The 15,436-nt window shown below is 37.9% G+C and overlaps 1 protein-coding gene across 40 annotated transcripts in view; it reads left to right on the top strand.

The window, feature by feature from the left end:
• NRXN3 (neurexin 3) overlaps window positions 1-15,436 on the top strand; it is a 1,717,425-nt gene that overhangs the window by 846,064 nt on the left and 855,925 nt on the right. The gene's annotated exons all lie outside the window — the stretch shown is intronic.

The following is a 15,436-nucleotide window of genomic DNA, read 5'->3' as shown; positions in this document are numbered from 1 at the left end:
ATGTTTATTTAAAGGGTATAGCTGTTTTCTCAAAAGGTTTGAGTTATCTGAATTTCTTAGGCCTTCCAAATGACAAAGATATTCAAGAGTTTACTTTTTACAATTAGCAAAGTTTAAAGCATTCTTGGGTATCTTTCAGGTATAGGGCAGAAATTCTCTCTAATTTTATTAGTATCTGGTTTATATACTCATAGCTATTCTGCATGTTTGTGTGTGTGTATATATGTGTGTGTATATACATGTATGTATGTATTTTCTATTTTGTGAGAGTGTGTGTGTGTGTGTGTGTATATATATATATATATAGTATATTTGGTTTTTATTGGAAGAGAGTCTTGTGATTGTTAATTGTGTCCACTAGTGCTGCTTCTGGTTCATGGGTTTAGTTCTGACTTCATGAAGGTGCTTCTAGCACTGGAAAGACGCTTCAATGCTGTGGACATCTATAACCTGTGTCTCCGCTTCTTTCTCATGTTGTTTTCTTGATGTGGCCATAGTAAAGGTGAGCATACACTTGAAATTTCTGAATGACTACGTCTAAGTGATTTGTTGAAAATCCCTGACTTAGTGGGTCCTACTAACCTTCTGACTTTCTAAATGCAGCCTTGGTTTTATAATCCAGACTCATTTGACCTCTTGGTTTTAGAAAAATGATGTATGACATTATCTGAAAAAATAGTAAAGTCACATTATGGCGTGGCCACATGGGAACAGACACCAGTTATAATGCTTTGCCCCCCAGATCTATGTGGTTTTCTTGATTCTTTATTTCTCAGTTTATTATCCGTGTGCAGCTGTCTGTTGTTGTTCTTTTTCCCATTTTTCTTAGTAGTTTTGGTCCCATATGCTCTTTCATTCTCTTAAGGTACACTGAGGAGAAACAAGTGGAGAAGTTGGCAATATAGAGAGAAAATTATGTAATACACATTCATCTAATTACATAAGCATATGCCTCTGTATCTGTCATGCGAAGGATACAATGTCTGGAGAAAGTTTTGGCATAAGATTGCTCTTACCAAGTCTTTTGATATTATTGAAAGTCACGTTGCCATACTTATGATGTGGAAATACTGTTTCACTCTGAAACAGGTAGTTATAAACCTGAGGAATTATACGACATGGTCTTTCTTTTTCCTCCAATTTGTCTGTATAGCACTCACTAGGAAGGCTTTTTTCTCTAAATGGTGACATAATGCTTCTTTATCCTCACAAGTTTATTTCTTGTTACACATACATCCCACTCTGGGTTGAAAATGGTCATGAAGAGACTCTCCACACAGAACAGGTATAAAGGTAAGTTATCCTAACGTGGTGAACTTGCACAATCTTCAGAAGGTAGGTGTGTCTTTTTCTATCTTTGACAAGTTCCTGTCTGTCACCCAATACCAGGCATTATTTTCTGGTAAAACACAGGAAGCATTCTTTCTAGCATTCTGTGACTGTTTCTGGTTTTATCAAGAACAGATTATGTCTCAGTCTGGGATGTGGAGTATTACATTGTCCCACTTGGGGAATTTGTTGGGATATAATGAAGCACTAGAACTTACATTGGGAAAATGTCAGCTTTCCTTTGTGGCAACAGTTTATCATAGTTCAGAAATATTTCTAGTAAATCTAGGTTTAGGGCAATATATTTTGAATTTTGTTCTTTAACAATGCAGCTAAATCTTTTCATTGTAGCAGACTTGGGAACCTGCATCTCTAACAGGAGCTACTTGCCTAGTCCCCCACCTGGAGATTGGACCACGGCTTCTGTGATTAGATAGATATATGCAAATGATGAAGTACACATCTTTTTTTTTTTTTTTTGAGATGGAGTCTTACTCTGCTGTTGCCCCTCTGCTGTTGCCCGCGCTGGAGTGCAGTGTCGCAATCTCGGCTCACTGCAACCTCCACCGCCCAGGTTCAAACGATTCTCCCGTCTCAGCCTCCCAAGTAGCTGGGATTACAGGTGCCCGCCACTATGCTCTGCTATTTTTTTTTTTGTATTTTTTAGTAGAGATGGGGTTTCACCATGTTGGCCAGGCTGGTCTTGAACTACTGACCTCGTGATCTGCCCTCCTTGGCCTCTCAAAGTGCTGGAATTACAGAGAAGTACACATCTTAATTGTGGAGTGTGATAAATATATAAAGTTAAGACATAAAGGATGTGACTGTGAAGTTTGAATATAAGCTTTTAATGAAATCCAACCAAATATAGCAGAATGGTAGATTGCTTAAAATGATTACATTGGACGTTTCTGTTTCCAATAATTGGTATTCAAGGTATCTGGAAGACCTTCTCTTTTGGAACTAGCATCAAAGCCAGTTTGTTCTACCTAGAATAAGCAGTCTCACTATATCATAGGCCATTATTTTCTATATCAGTCTTGACCCTTAGAATTATAATTGGCTATTTCATCTCACAAACATCTTCAAAATGAAGTTCCCTGTATGATATTCTATGTGCTTACCTTTGTTGATAAATTTTGGTGGTGTATCCTGTATCAGGATTCAAGTATCAACCTTCACTGTCACCAGCAGACTTGAATAGGCTCATGCTTATCATCAGCAAAGAGCAGTGGGGGAAATTGCAAAGAAAGAAGATATAAGTTCATGGAGGAGGAAGAATAATGACGAGAATGAATATAAAGAAAATCAGAAAATGGGTCACATATGGAAGAGCACAGAGGTCATTAACAATTGCTTTGGTAACATGCCTGCCACAAGTGGCCTGCCTTTGACCTAAATAACAGAAATGGGTCACGGCATTAAAAGTCAAGTGCCATCAAGGAAACCTGTCCTTTACCTAATTAATTCCTGCAAAGAGAATGTTCTATAGAATGTTGCATATAGCTCAAATAAATTGTATCCATTTAAATGCTATCATAGGACCATGCAAATAGGTTAGAGATCAAATTTAATTGCAAAAAGCATTTTGTGGGGAAAAAGAAAGGTTATGGATATCTCATTTTCCAGGAGCTGTTTCTCAGGGCAACAGATTGATCCTCAATTAATGAACATGAAAACACTTCAGTTTATTACTGTGTATCCAAAAACTGAAACTTACTCAACAGGGAAATAGCTAGGTCTTATATTTTCCAAAAAAAGGTACTTATTTCATCATGTGTAAAAACATTAATCATATCTAGGCATGACTTGTAAGGCTCTAAAAATGTCTACATTTTAGGGTGTTGCTTTTTCCTAGCATTGGTTCTTTTATGACCTTTGTGTTTTTCTTGCCTATTTACCAAATACGTTTGCCTGACAATTTTAATGTGCTGTTACATAGATGTTGCCTCTGTGAGTAGAGTGTACATTTTAAAACTTAGTCTCATTTAGTGTGAGTAGGCCAAGCCTGGATGTTTTCCACTGTATTTCTTTATTCTTTGTGTGACCCTGGTGTGTTGATGGAGGCAGTGGGGTGAATTTCAGTTTCACTCTTATAAACATAGCTGTGCAAAGCTGATATTCTTTAGAGCTGATTGTCTTGTATAAGCGTGATTCCCTTGTATGGGGTTAGGAAATAAAAATCCTCTGATTGGAAACCCAAGTGTAATTGATTTGCTAATTTTCTTACGTAGTTTTAGATATGACCTTCCACAGTGTTACGTAATGGTAAAGTCATGGGGAGTTTCTTTGGGGTTGACTTTTAGGGCTGTTTTGATTCTACAATCTAATCATCCCAGAAGAAATTTTGAGTTAATGTAGAAATCAGTATGATCTGTGGAAGAACACGTAAGTAACAGTTTCCAAGATCATTTTCAGTTCTTGTGAAACATTTAAAATTGAGGGAGTTGGCTATTCAGAGGGTGATCACCACCTAAAAATCAACTTAATAAAAGCTGTCTTGGACTACATTTTAAGAACAACAGAGGAAATGGAACCTTACCAAGGTTCTTATAGGAATATTCTTTTTTGATATTGGGTTCTTATTAGTATTTTAAATCAGGACTGAGAACCTGGGAAATTCTAGCGTGTTGTAGCCATGGCAGCACCAGGCAAATCCAGAATCTCCTTCCCATATTTTGTGGTAATATCACTGTCATTGTCAGCCTGCCGTTGAGTTTTTCTTTCCTTCATAACATCAAAAAATGTTGTGTAGAATAGAACCCTCCTGAATGCACCCACACATGTACAAAAGGGTTGTCATTTTTATGGACTTTGTGAAAATAGCAGTTTTAAACATTTCATACCTATCCTTAACAGCATTGTTGCCTTTTACCATGTACATGACAACTGTTTTGAGTGTCATGTAATTTGGGGGTCTCGTTATTGCTTCTTGTGCCCTATAGAAGCACATATAGGACAGTCTTCAGCACATGAGTCCTTAACACACCTGAGTTTAGGAAGTGGGTGCTCATCATGGCTTTGTGGGGTGAAGTAAAGGGAATGAACATGGGTCCTCAGCCCACTCTTAGGAGCCGGCCACCCTGTGCTACATTGCTAGTCACACATTGCAGACTGCCTGTTGGAGAAATTGCTAGGTTCACACTGGCATGTGATAATAGATGTTCTTTGCTTGCAACAAATCAATAGCAAGCAGCTGTGGATCGTGCCGATAGTGGAGTGTAAAGCGCCTTTTTCAGACAGTTTTCTACAGGAGTGGCTGTTAAGCTGCACTGTTGGCTATTGATTGGCCTTTTGCTTTTTATTTATTGTGTGGGTTTATTTTTTAATGTAGGTTGGTGTATTGATTAAATCTGTTAAAAACACATTTCCCATTCAAGCTTCAGAAACAATCAGCAATGTATGCATTACTTAGTGTGCAAAGAAGGGGACAGACATGTGTTTACTAATTCTGTCTCTTGGGTCCGTATAGGTACACAGACATGATGTTAAGAACTTGTGTTGTTATGAACCTCTGTTGTTCCAGACCTATTGGTAGAGCATTAATTCTTAAGGAGATCAGAGTATAGTACATCCATGTTTTTGGTTATGTGTTCAATCTCCGCCTTTGTTTTCAGACTCTGCCTGCTCAGCGAATAGGCCATGTGTGAGAAGCTCACTTGTAAAACATTATTGTTTGTTGCTCAGAATGCACTTTATCATTTATTGGTGGATTCACTCACCAAACATTTCTTATTTGCAGATATCATCATGAATAAGAGAGTTTTGTTCTCAAATACCTTCTAGTCTAACGGGGAAAGATGCATATGAAGGTGCCTCAGTAGAAACGTGAACGGTGTATAGTGAGGAGTCATAAGGTGGAGTAATGGCAACTACCCCAGGGTTGAGACTCTATGAAGAGCAGCTGCTTTTAGGACAGTTTTCATTGAAAATGAGCCTTGAAAAAAAAATTTTTTTTAGAGACAGTCTCTCTCTGTTGCCCAGGCTGGAGTGCAGTGGTGCAATCTTGGCTCACTGCAACCTCCGCCTCTTGGGTTCCAGTGATTCTCTTGCCTCAGTCTCCTGAGTAGCTGGGATGACAGGTGTGCACCACTCACCACGTCCAGCTAATTTTTATATATTTAGTAGAGACAGGGTTTCATCTTGTTGGCCAGGCTGGTCTCAAACTCCTGACCTCCTGATCTGCCTGCCTCGGCCTCCCAAAGTGCTGGGATTACAGGCGTGAGCCACCGCACCTGGCCGCCTTGAAAAATTTATAAGTATGTTCAAAGCAAACATGATATGGAAGAGGGCTGCAAAGGAAAGGTAGCGTCCAGCAGGCAAGCAGGGAGAAATATGCTGCAGCCACTGTTAACATTATGTTGAAATCATTGCTGGGTCCTAAATGTAGGCCTCACAGGGCTCAAATCTTGATTTATTTCACTGAGTCATTGGTAGAGATTGATCTTGAAAATTTATTTATAAAGAATCCAATTTTTAAAAGGCTGATTTGTAATGTGTATAACTTATTAAATGATAAAAGAAATCAGAGCATAGTCATTAATTTAATTGGCTCTAGAATCAAACTGCTTTAAATGCCAGTCCTGAATCTATCTGTGAAGTTGAATTGTTCACTTAGCTTCCTGAAACCTTGGTATAGCATAAGGAGTGTAATAAGTATTTGGTAAATAGGATTAATGGTAGATTTTATTGTAGCTAATTATAATATTTGACAGCTGTTAAGTCCTTATCATGGTCCTGACACTCTACTAGGACCTTTATAAGGATATCATCCTTTTAATCATCCCCAAATTTTTAAGAAAATATTGTAGTATGATATTCTTGATTTCAATTATGACAAAAGTGAGATCACACCATTAGAATATAGCTGATCGAGGATTTGGTCCCAGGTTTGTCTGACATAAAAGTTCACATTCTTATTCGATTTGCTGCCACTTAGTCATATTAGAAATCACAGTTTAACATCTCTACTGTTAGACTAAGATGCTTAATTCCATGTGGGCAAGTCTTCGCAGACAATCACATTGCATAAAAACATAGAACTGGAAAAGGGAAATTGTGTTCTGGATGATTAATTGTATCATATTGTGGAATTCAGAACATTTTGGGTGTGCCTTCTTAACACCCAGATGAGGCCATTTAGAATTAAAATATCTTTAGTCGTTATAGAATTAGAGTATCTTGCCCCATACTCCCAACTGTTTATATTTTCGTTCTTTATTGACCTAGATCTTCTGATTTTTATGTGTTTGCTTTATTTCAATTCCAACATATGTCATATAGCACGGTGGACGAGACCTCTAATGTGTAATGGGGTGGCCTGTGTTCAAATCTTGATTCCTTCCCTTAATATCTATGTTACCTTGGACATGATAATTACTGTGCTTCCAAAATGCAGATATTTTGCAGGTCCTATCTTGTAAGAATAAATTTGACAAACATAAATTGAATAATAATAAATTGAATGTGTAGTGGTGAAGTTTAGGAGATATGGCACATAATGGCCCTACAGAACTGTTGGCTACTCTTCGATATTACTTTAAAAAAGTTAAAAAGATGACTCATACAAATATAATTATTTTAAACTTAAAAACAAAACGCTCATGCAAATATAGAGTGAATGAATGTCAAATTTATTTAACTCTGTAACGAGAGAAACAAGACGGTTAACAGTGTAAACAATAAGATGACAAAAGACTAGTTGAAGAAATGGATATTTGTAGGCCTTATTAAAATACAAATTTAGGATAGATTTAAAAGTGGTAAATGTCCTATAAAGCAAAAATATCTTAACCTTTGGTGTTATCTTTTCTACTGAACATCTGTGCTGAACAAAAATCTACAAGTTCGGGGGGCATCTTCTGGATTCTGGGCCCCCACTAACAATAAGTATCAGTGCCAGACACAGGTACTTCTCCCATAGAGCTAAATGTTTCTTGAGTGGGCCTGTTAAACAGTGTCCTTATGTAACATTGAAAAGACACATGATTTTTTCCCCCTAACTTTTGCTGTACATTTTGAATAATTTTTATTAATTTATATTCAATTTCATTTTTTTTTTACCTTGAATACCTCTTTCATACACAATTACCTTTTTTTAACCACTTAAGAGTATGCCCCAACGTGCTGAATTCATGGTCATTGAAACCCCACAGCAACCCTAAAAATAGATGCTATTGTGATACCAGTTTCATAGATGAGAGAACTGAGACAGCAAAGTCAAGTGATTTACTCAAGGTGACAAAACTATTAGGTTGGGGAACAAAGATTCAGAGTTATGTTAGTCTGACTGCAAAGTCTGGGCTCTTGACTGCCAGTGTCTTCTTAATGCCTCAGGGAAAGTTTCTTGATGAAAATTCATCTGAATTCATAGGGATTTAGATTCACATTAGCCACAGAGCTTAATGACTCTTATTAGCATCAATTATACTGTAATTTCTAGTATTTGTGTTGTTCTTTCGGAGGGAATGCTATTTTATTTTATTCACTTTAAATGAGGGCATTTAAAGTAGGACTGATTTGCTCAGGGAACAAGATCAGAATCTCCATCAAATAAGTGCCATTTTGTAGGTTTGGTACATCTAAGCAGGCAGGAGGCTGAGTCCCGAGAAGTCAGTGAGGCTGAGAGGGGCAGCATAGCTCCATGATAGCCAGGACTCAGAAGGCGAGACAGATGCAAAAGAAACATCAGGAGTGGCAGCACCAAAGGTTATTTCTCTGCATCTGTTTTTATTCTTGGGCCCACAGATATTCCACAGAGCCAAAGGGAAGTCAGAAGATAGTAGGGAAACCCAGGGTCTTCTAAGAGCAGAATGAAGCTAGTGGTACTCTTAGGAACAGTTATATAGATGTGGGTTGTAGCTTGTTGCCCATGGGAATCACACTTGCTTTTAAGTTCCATCAGTATTAAGAAGGGATGATTTGGAATATCCTCAAGCTATACCAGGGCTAATATTAATATGTGTGCAATACTAAACCGATTCAGAGAGAGCCAGGACTGCGTGCAGCTCTGTTTTTCACAGCTCTCCCTGAAAATAAGCTGGAACTCATAGGTGACACATTGGTTTCTACAAACCCCAGTAGATACTTGGTCCTATGGTTCAAGAAAAAATAGTCTCCATAATTCAAAGGCGTATAGCTTATCATGGATTATCGTAAGCTGTTGGAGTTTGTGGCCTCAATAATTTCATTTCAGCCATCTTCCACATGCTGTATTTGCAGACCATTTTTATTACTGTGTTTAATTATAGCCCATTCATTTCTGGTGTCCTTGGCTAGTTTCTTACTCATGGTGACGGCAATAATCCACTTAGAGCCTATTGGTTCACAGAAGACAATTTTTATATTACCATGTTAGTCACATGCATGTGCAATTTCAATATATTTTTCAATATGGACATAATTTCCTTTAGTTATTTCCACATCTAAAGGCACAAGAAAGATCTGAATTACTGTACCTTGTCTTGTAAAATAGAAATAATAAATATAATTTTTTTCTCTTCATTTATTTTTCTCCATTACTTTCTTTTTAGGGAAGGAAGAGGTCATTTTTTGAAGGTGGCAAAATTTACATCCAGCAAAATGCATAGATCTTACATGCTTTATCACAAATGCTTATAGCCAAGTAACCAACACCCCAGTTAAGATAAAGGATAGTTTCATCTTCTCAGAAACTTTTCTTGTTCCCCTTCCAGTTAGTTCTTCTCTTTAAGGTCATCACTGTTTGAATTTGTATCAGCATTTGTTATTTTTGTCTCTTCTGGAATATATATAAATGGAATCATACAATATGTGATCTTTTAGGTCTGTTTTCTCCAGCTCCATGTAAGCTCTGCATTCTAGCCAGCTGAGAGTCTCTCCTGAGTCTCAGCTCCATCTATATAACTGCAGGAGTTGGCTGGATTCCAGCTGGAATCTTCCTGCCTGCTCCATGGTGCAGAAATTCTCTCCAGGCAGTAAGCTGGGGCAGTCTTAAATCTCACTTAGTTTATCTTCTCTATTTCAGAAACCACTGCCTTTCTTTGCCTGATGCCTGGTGTCTTAGGAGCCATTGTTTCACGTGTTATCATTTTCCTGGTTGTATCAGGTCAGATGTAGTTCCAGTCTTTATTACTCCATTTAGGTTGAAAATTGATGCCATTTCTTTTTTACCTGACTTCACCTTTGCACTGTGAGATTAGGGTGAAGGTAGCAGGGGAAGGCATAACAAGCTGCAAATTCTAAGGGTTTTCTGAGGCTTTACATCAGTCCCAGAGTAACCTGGCAGTATGAAATTATTCTACAATGATTTTATTTATTCGTTTATTTTAGGGAAAAGCCTTCAACTCCAGTGATAGTGCGTCTGTAGTCTAACCTTCTTGGCCAAAGAAAACGTTGCAAGGTTGCAAGAAGCTGCGCAAAGCTAGTTAAAGACTTGCAAATATGTCTCTATCAAGCATTTCTTAATTTGAGTGTTTCTGCTGTTAGGAGGTCTACATTAATTTTTGTTGTTGTTGTTGTTGTTGTTGTTGTTGAGAAGGAGTCTTGCTCTGTCACCCAGACTGGAGTGCAGTGGTGCCATCTTGACTCACTGCAACATCCGCCTCCCAGGTTCAAGCAATTCTCCTGCCTCAGCCTTCTTAATAGCTGAGATTACAGGCACCAGCTACCACGCCCAGCTATTTTTTTTTTTTTTCAATAGAGATGGGATTTCACCATGTTGGCCAGGCTGGTCTTGAACTCCTGTCCTGAAGTGATCCACCCACCTCTGCCTCCCGAAGTGCTGGGATTACAGGTGTATATTACTTTTTACTTCCACTCCCTCTGAAAACACTTGATTAAGCTCAGGGTTTGCAGGCATTGATTTGGCTTGAAAAGCCAGTGGTTCTTATTATTTTCTTTACTTAGAATTATAGTTTATTTTCTCAACCTACCCTTTTCTTGTGGATCTTTGCCACTGATTCATGTCCCTTTGCCAAGTGAAATTAACAAATGTTTTCAAACAAAGAATCTGTAGACTTCAGAAAAGAGGAGGTACTTCTATACTTTGTAGTGTTTTGGCCATTGACTGTCCATATTTTGATCACCAGGCAGTGGTCTGTACTTATGATTTTGCTACATGCCTACAGAAGAAATGAAGGAACCTTGCATTATTGGTACCTTTGATTTATCTGAGTTTTTTTTGGATATGGAAATTATAAAAGCTCACTGTTGAAAATGTGGAAAACACATAAAAGGGTAAGGCAGTAGGAAAAAACATGCTTAATTTCATCAATTATTAATATGACCTTGTTTCAGAATATGCATGGTATCACGCACATAACAGACATTCAAAATATATTTGTTGGTTGAATGACTGAGTCTTGCATATTTTCAGCATCTGAGTTGTGCAAAGATCTTAGCGTTCCTTTCATGAAAAGAACACTAACAGTTTTACTAGGACTAGGTGTTCTCTTGCCAGAAGAAATGCTTTTAGGCATATGGGAATTATAATAAGTATCCCAATATGCAATTTCCTTCTTCAGATAAAACATGAAAATGTCAAGATGTTTCCATGTCTTTTCACTCTTGCCCTTCTCCTTTCTCAAAGAAAGGCTTGCTGTTTCTGAACAGTCATTCATATATACATCTATATAAAAGGGAAATGGTTTTACAGTGGATCGTGGTTGGAGGGAAAAGACCACTATAACATAATAAGGAAAAAGAGCCTCTTGGTCCCAGTTTCTTCTGTGGCACTCACTTCCAAACTGATGTTGCGGTTTATTTCACAAGATGAGATTTCTTGTAACAGTCTTGTACTCTAGAGATCGAGTGAGACAGTAGAACTTTATCGTCAGTCATCAAATCCAACAGTTTTATGTTGACCAACATCAGAACTATATGATTGAAGAAGCTGGATACGTTATATACTGAAAATGTAAAACACAAAATTCCCTTGATTTTTTTCACACCCCGGATTGCAAAATTTGTATTTCCCTGCAGGAGGATTCAGTCAAACCTTGTAAACTGTAACAACTCTGAGGAGCATTGGTAGAAAACAATAGCATCTAACTTCAGACATTATTTCCCGGTAAATTCACTACATGCTCTTTGAAATCAGCCCTCTACTAAATCTAAAACTGCAGTTTTACTCAGATATTCTTATATGAGTGAAATCAAATGCATGAATGTGCATGCATACGTAATATAAATAAATATAAATTTTCTTTAGGATTTTTCCCAATTGTTCTGAGATGATTTTTCTATCCAAATACCTGTGTTTCTATGTCTTATGGAGTTAGAGCTTTTGGTTGCATCTTAGTTCGTTGGCGAGACTTGTATTTCTGTAATTTCTGTAAAGGTAAAATGTGTCTACCTGGGCCACAGATCAGGTGTCTGTCTGCCTTTACGGATGTTTGGCAGAAAGCCCCTTTATTCCACCTACATTCTCGACATTTGGAGTATGATTTTGTTTCTGTAAAAAAGGATTTAGGCAGGGAGGGGTCATCTGGATTTTATCTGTCCTTAAGAGTAAGTGTTCTTTCTCCTCTCCCTAACTAAAATTTCCATGTGATTCCCTCATACTGGCACTGAAGTGTCTCATCTGGTTAGAGCTCACATCAGTGCCCTGCTGCTGGTGGAGGTTGCGGGAGGCGAGCTTTAGAAAAGGACCTGCAGCTCAGCATACATGTTGTGGACACAATCTGATTGTCCCCGACTCATGAAAATTCCTGAGAACAGGGCAAATCAAAAAGAATATATTAAAATAAGAAAATTTAGTGAAACAAACTGTCAGTTCTGTTAGAGACTTTATTCTAGTTCCTACAACACAGAATGTGTATTCTCAACATCTAACTTATTTAATTTGCATTTGGATTACTTTAGCATATTTTCCTATTATATAAAGTTTAATGAACAATAAACACAGCTATAACCAAATTTCACAGCTATTTCTCAGTGTGGGGTAACATTTTGCATTTAGTTATATTTGGTTTCCTAGGTAATATTTGACTGTGGCTATATTTCCTGAAGCTGCATCTCTTGTCACATAGAATCTTTTGGTGGTGGATTCTGCAGACCAAGAGGAAGCCAGGAAGGAGTAAGTTGCTTTGAAACCACTGAAGCCATGATAGTGAAGAAGACTTCACAGTCCTTGACAGTTTTTGAGTTCTCCATTGTTGGTCTCTGGCTTGTATTTCTGAAATCTACCATATGTACTACTTCCAGATCAATCTCCCCCAAATACCATTCTTATCCTGTTACTCCTCTGCTCATGAACCTTCAATGACTTCGTCATTCTCAATGCAGTCCAAACCCTACACTTGGCTTTCAAGGTCTTCCAGAATCTGTTTTTCAAAAGCTGTCCCTTGAACCACATTTTCTTGAATATTCATGGCTTTCTGTCTTCTAATAAGGTCAGGTTTCTCGCTGTCACTAGCATATTCTGCCATCATTATGCTCCATGCCCTTGCAGCTGTACTTCTTTCTCCCTGGAAGCCTCTCTTCTCTGGATCTATACACCTTTGGAGTTCAGCCCAAGTCTCACCTATTTTCCCAAGTCTTCTTTGGTCACTTAAATCCATACTCATGCCTTATCCCAAATCCCACTGCATTTATATTCAGTGCTGAGAGACACTGTGACTTGGCATCTAAAGGGAATTAGTGTGGACCCGAGAGTAAAAGGTCAATTCAAGTCCTGGCTTCTTTTCTTTCTAACTTTTGTGGCATTTGTCAATTAATACAAGATGATCTCACTATGGAAGTCTCACAAAAGTCTCAGCTTTGTTAACAAAGATTGTAAATAGTGGAGGCAAAGCAGAGTATTGGGCCTGCGAAAGAGTTTTTATAAAGCTTCAGGTAGGAGCTTATGTTAGAAATATAAGACCTCCTCTAAAGAAAAATGCTACCAATAAATAAAACAAGTAGGATTTTGAGTAGATTATCACTTTTGTTGTGTATTCACCCTGTTTCCTAGAGAATCAATTTTCCTACTTTGTGCTGACTGTAGTTTCCTCTAGAGTAGAGGCTAACTGTGTAGAAGAGGTTGTGTGTGGGTCGTATGGTTACTGGGATTAGACTATTCAAATAGCACAAATGTTCTGTATATTCTGATTTGAAATGTAAACATATTCCTAATTATGAATGTGTGTATGTATATTTAATTTTTAGTTCTGTGTCACATGTGCAGGATGTGCAGTTTTGTTACATAGGTAAACATGTACTACGGTGGTTTGCTGCACTTATCAGCCTATCACCTAGGTATTAAGCCCAGAGTCCATTAGCTATTTTTCCTAATGCTCTCCCTCCTCTGATCCCACCCCCTGACAGGCCCCGGTGTGTGTTGTTGCCCTCTCTGTGTCCATGTGTTCTCTTTGTTCAGCTCCCACTTATAAGTGAGAACATGCAGTGTTTGATTTTCTGTTCCTGTGTTGATTTTCTATTCCAGTGTTTGATTTTCTATTCCTGAGGATGATGGCTTCCAGCTTCATCTATGTCCCTGCAAAGGGCATGATCTCATTCCTTTTTACGGCTGCACAGTACTCCATGGTGTACGTGTGTCACATTTTCTTTATCCAGTCTATTGTTGATGAGCATATGGGTTGATTCCATGTATTTGCTAATGTGAATAGTGCTGCAGTGAACATACGCACGCATGTATCTTTGTAATAGAATGATTTATATTCCTTTGGGTATATGCCCAGTAGTGGGATTGCTGGGTCAAACGGTATTTCTGGTTCTAGATCTTTGACGAATCGCCACACCGTCTTCCACAATGGTTACACAATTTACATTCCCACCAACAGTGTAAATGCGTTCCTATTTCTCCACAACCTTGCCAGCATCTGTTGTTTTTTGATAAGTCCATATAATTTAATTAGAAACCTAAGTAGGTTTTGGATAACCTACTACCTTTACGGTAAATATCCTGAATTTTATTTATTTGTTTATTTTAGAATTGGGGTCTTGCTCTGTCACCAAGACTGGAGTTCCATGGCTATTCACAGCTGTAATCATAGTGTATTACAGCCTTAAGCTTCTGGGCTCAAGTGATCCTTCTGCCTCAGCCTCCCAAGTAACTTGAACTATAGGAATGCATCACAGTACCCAATATATCCTGAATTTTTAAGGCAGCCTTCCAAGAACATTCTGAGGCATTCTGGTGTCTTTAGTAATCTTATCTCCTAATTTTGTTTCTTGCCTGGAATGAAGAAAATTACTGGTCTGTGATTCTTTGGCTCTTGTCATTTGTAAGACCGAGGGAACAATGCTGCAATATTTGCAGCCTCTCTTATGACCAGAACTTTCAATATATCTTAATTTTGTAGATATTAACTTATTTTTAAATCTACTCATTTAAAGCCATAAAATGTAACCTAGTTTAGTCTTTACAATGGAATATTTATAGTAGATAATTTCACAGCCGCTGCTCCCTAATTCAAAACACTTTGAGCCTGAAGCTCTAAGGCCAGGCCAGCTTGAGTCTGATACTGATCTGCTTTAACATGAAACATGAGACCAGGCAGTGGTAGACCTGTAGCCAAACTCTCATCCTTATTCATAGCAAATTTCTTGACAGAAGAGACCAGAGAACTACGGGGTTTCTGGTTTATTATCTGAGTGGTCTAATGTAGTAATTATTTCTTGCCATGGGGCGATGGCTGCAAATCAATCTCCGGTGGAGTTTGAACAAGAAGCCACATCCCAGGTCTCAGGAACATTATTCCACACCCTCCCTGTTACCCAGGGGTGCTCCATGATGGACTCAGTTGCCAAAGACTAGGAGATTTGACCAAAACCTTAATCATGGTGATTTTGATAATCAATTCCAATGAGCAGAATCCTGTGAGCTCTGTGAAACCTGTGAAGTTGATAATATTGAAGGAAATGAAATATGATAAGTGTGACTGCTTGACATGCCAGAAGGGTGTTGGTGGAGAGAGAATTCAGAAAAGAAAATTTAGCCATCTTAAAAGCTGGCACTTCTGAGAATAATTATGTAGGGAATTTTCACTTTCATACTTTAGGTGTTTCTGAGAACAAACATGTCTTAAGAATTTAGTTAACAATATTTAGATAATAAAGATTTAAACTCATTGCCAAGGGTCCTCACACAGGAATGATTTTTGTTTTATAGTTAATTTATTAATTT

The sequence above is a fragment of the Papio anubis genome, chromosome 7 (genome assembly GCF_008728515.1).
Source record: "Papio anubis isolate 15944 chromosome 7, Panubis1.0, whole genome shotgun sequence".
NCBI classification, from domain to species: Eukaryota; Metazoa; Chordata; class Mammalia; order Primates; family Cercopithecidae; genus Papio; species Papio anubis.
Note: the sequence above shows the minus strand (reverse complement) of the source record. Positions and strands in the feature narration are given on the sequence as shown.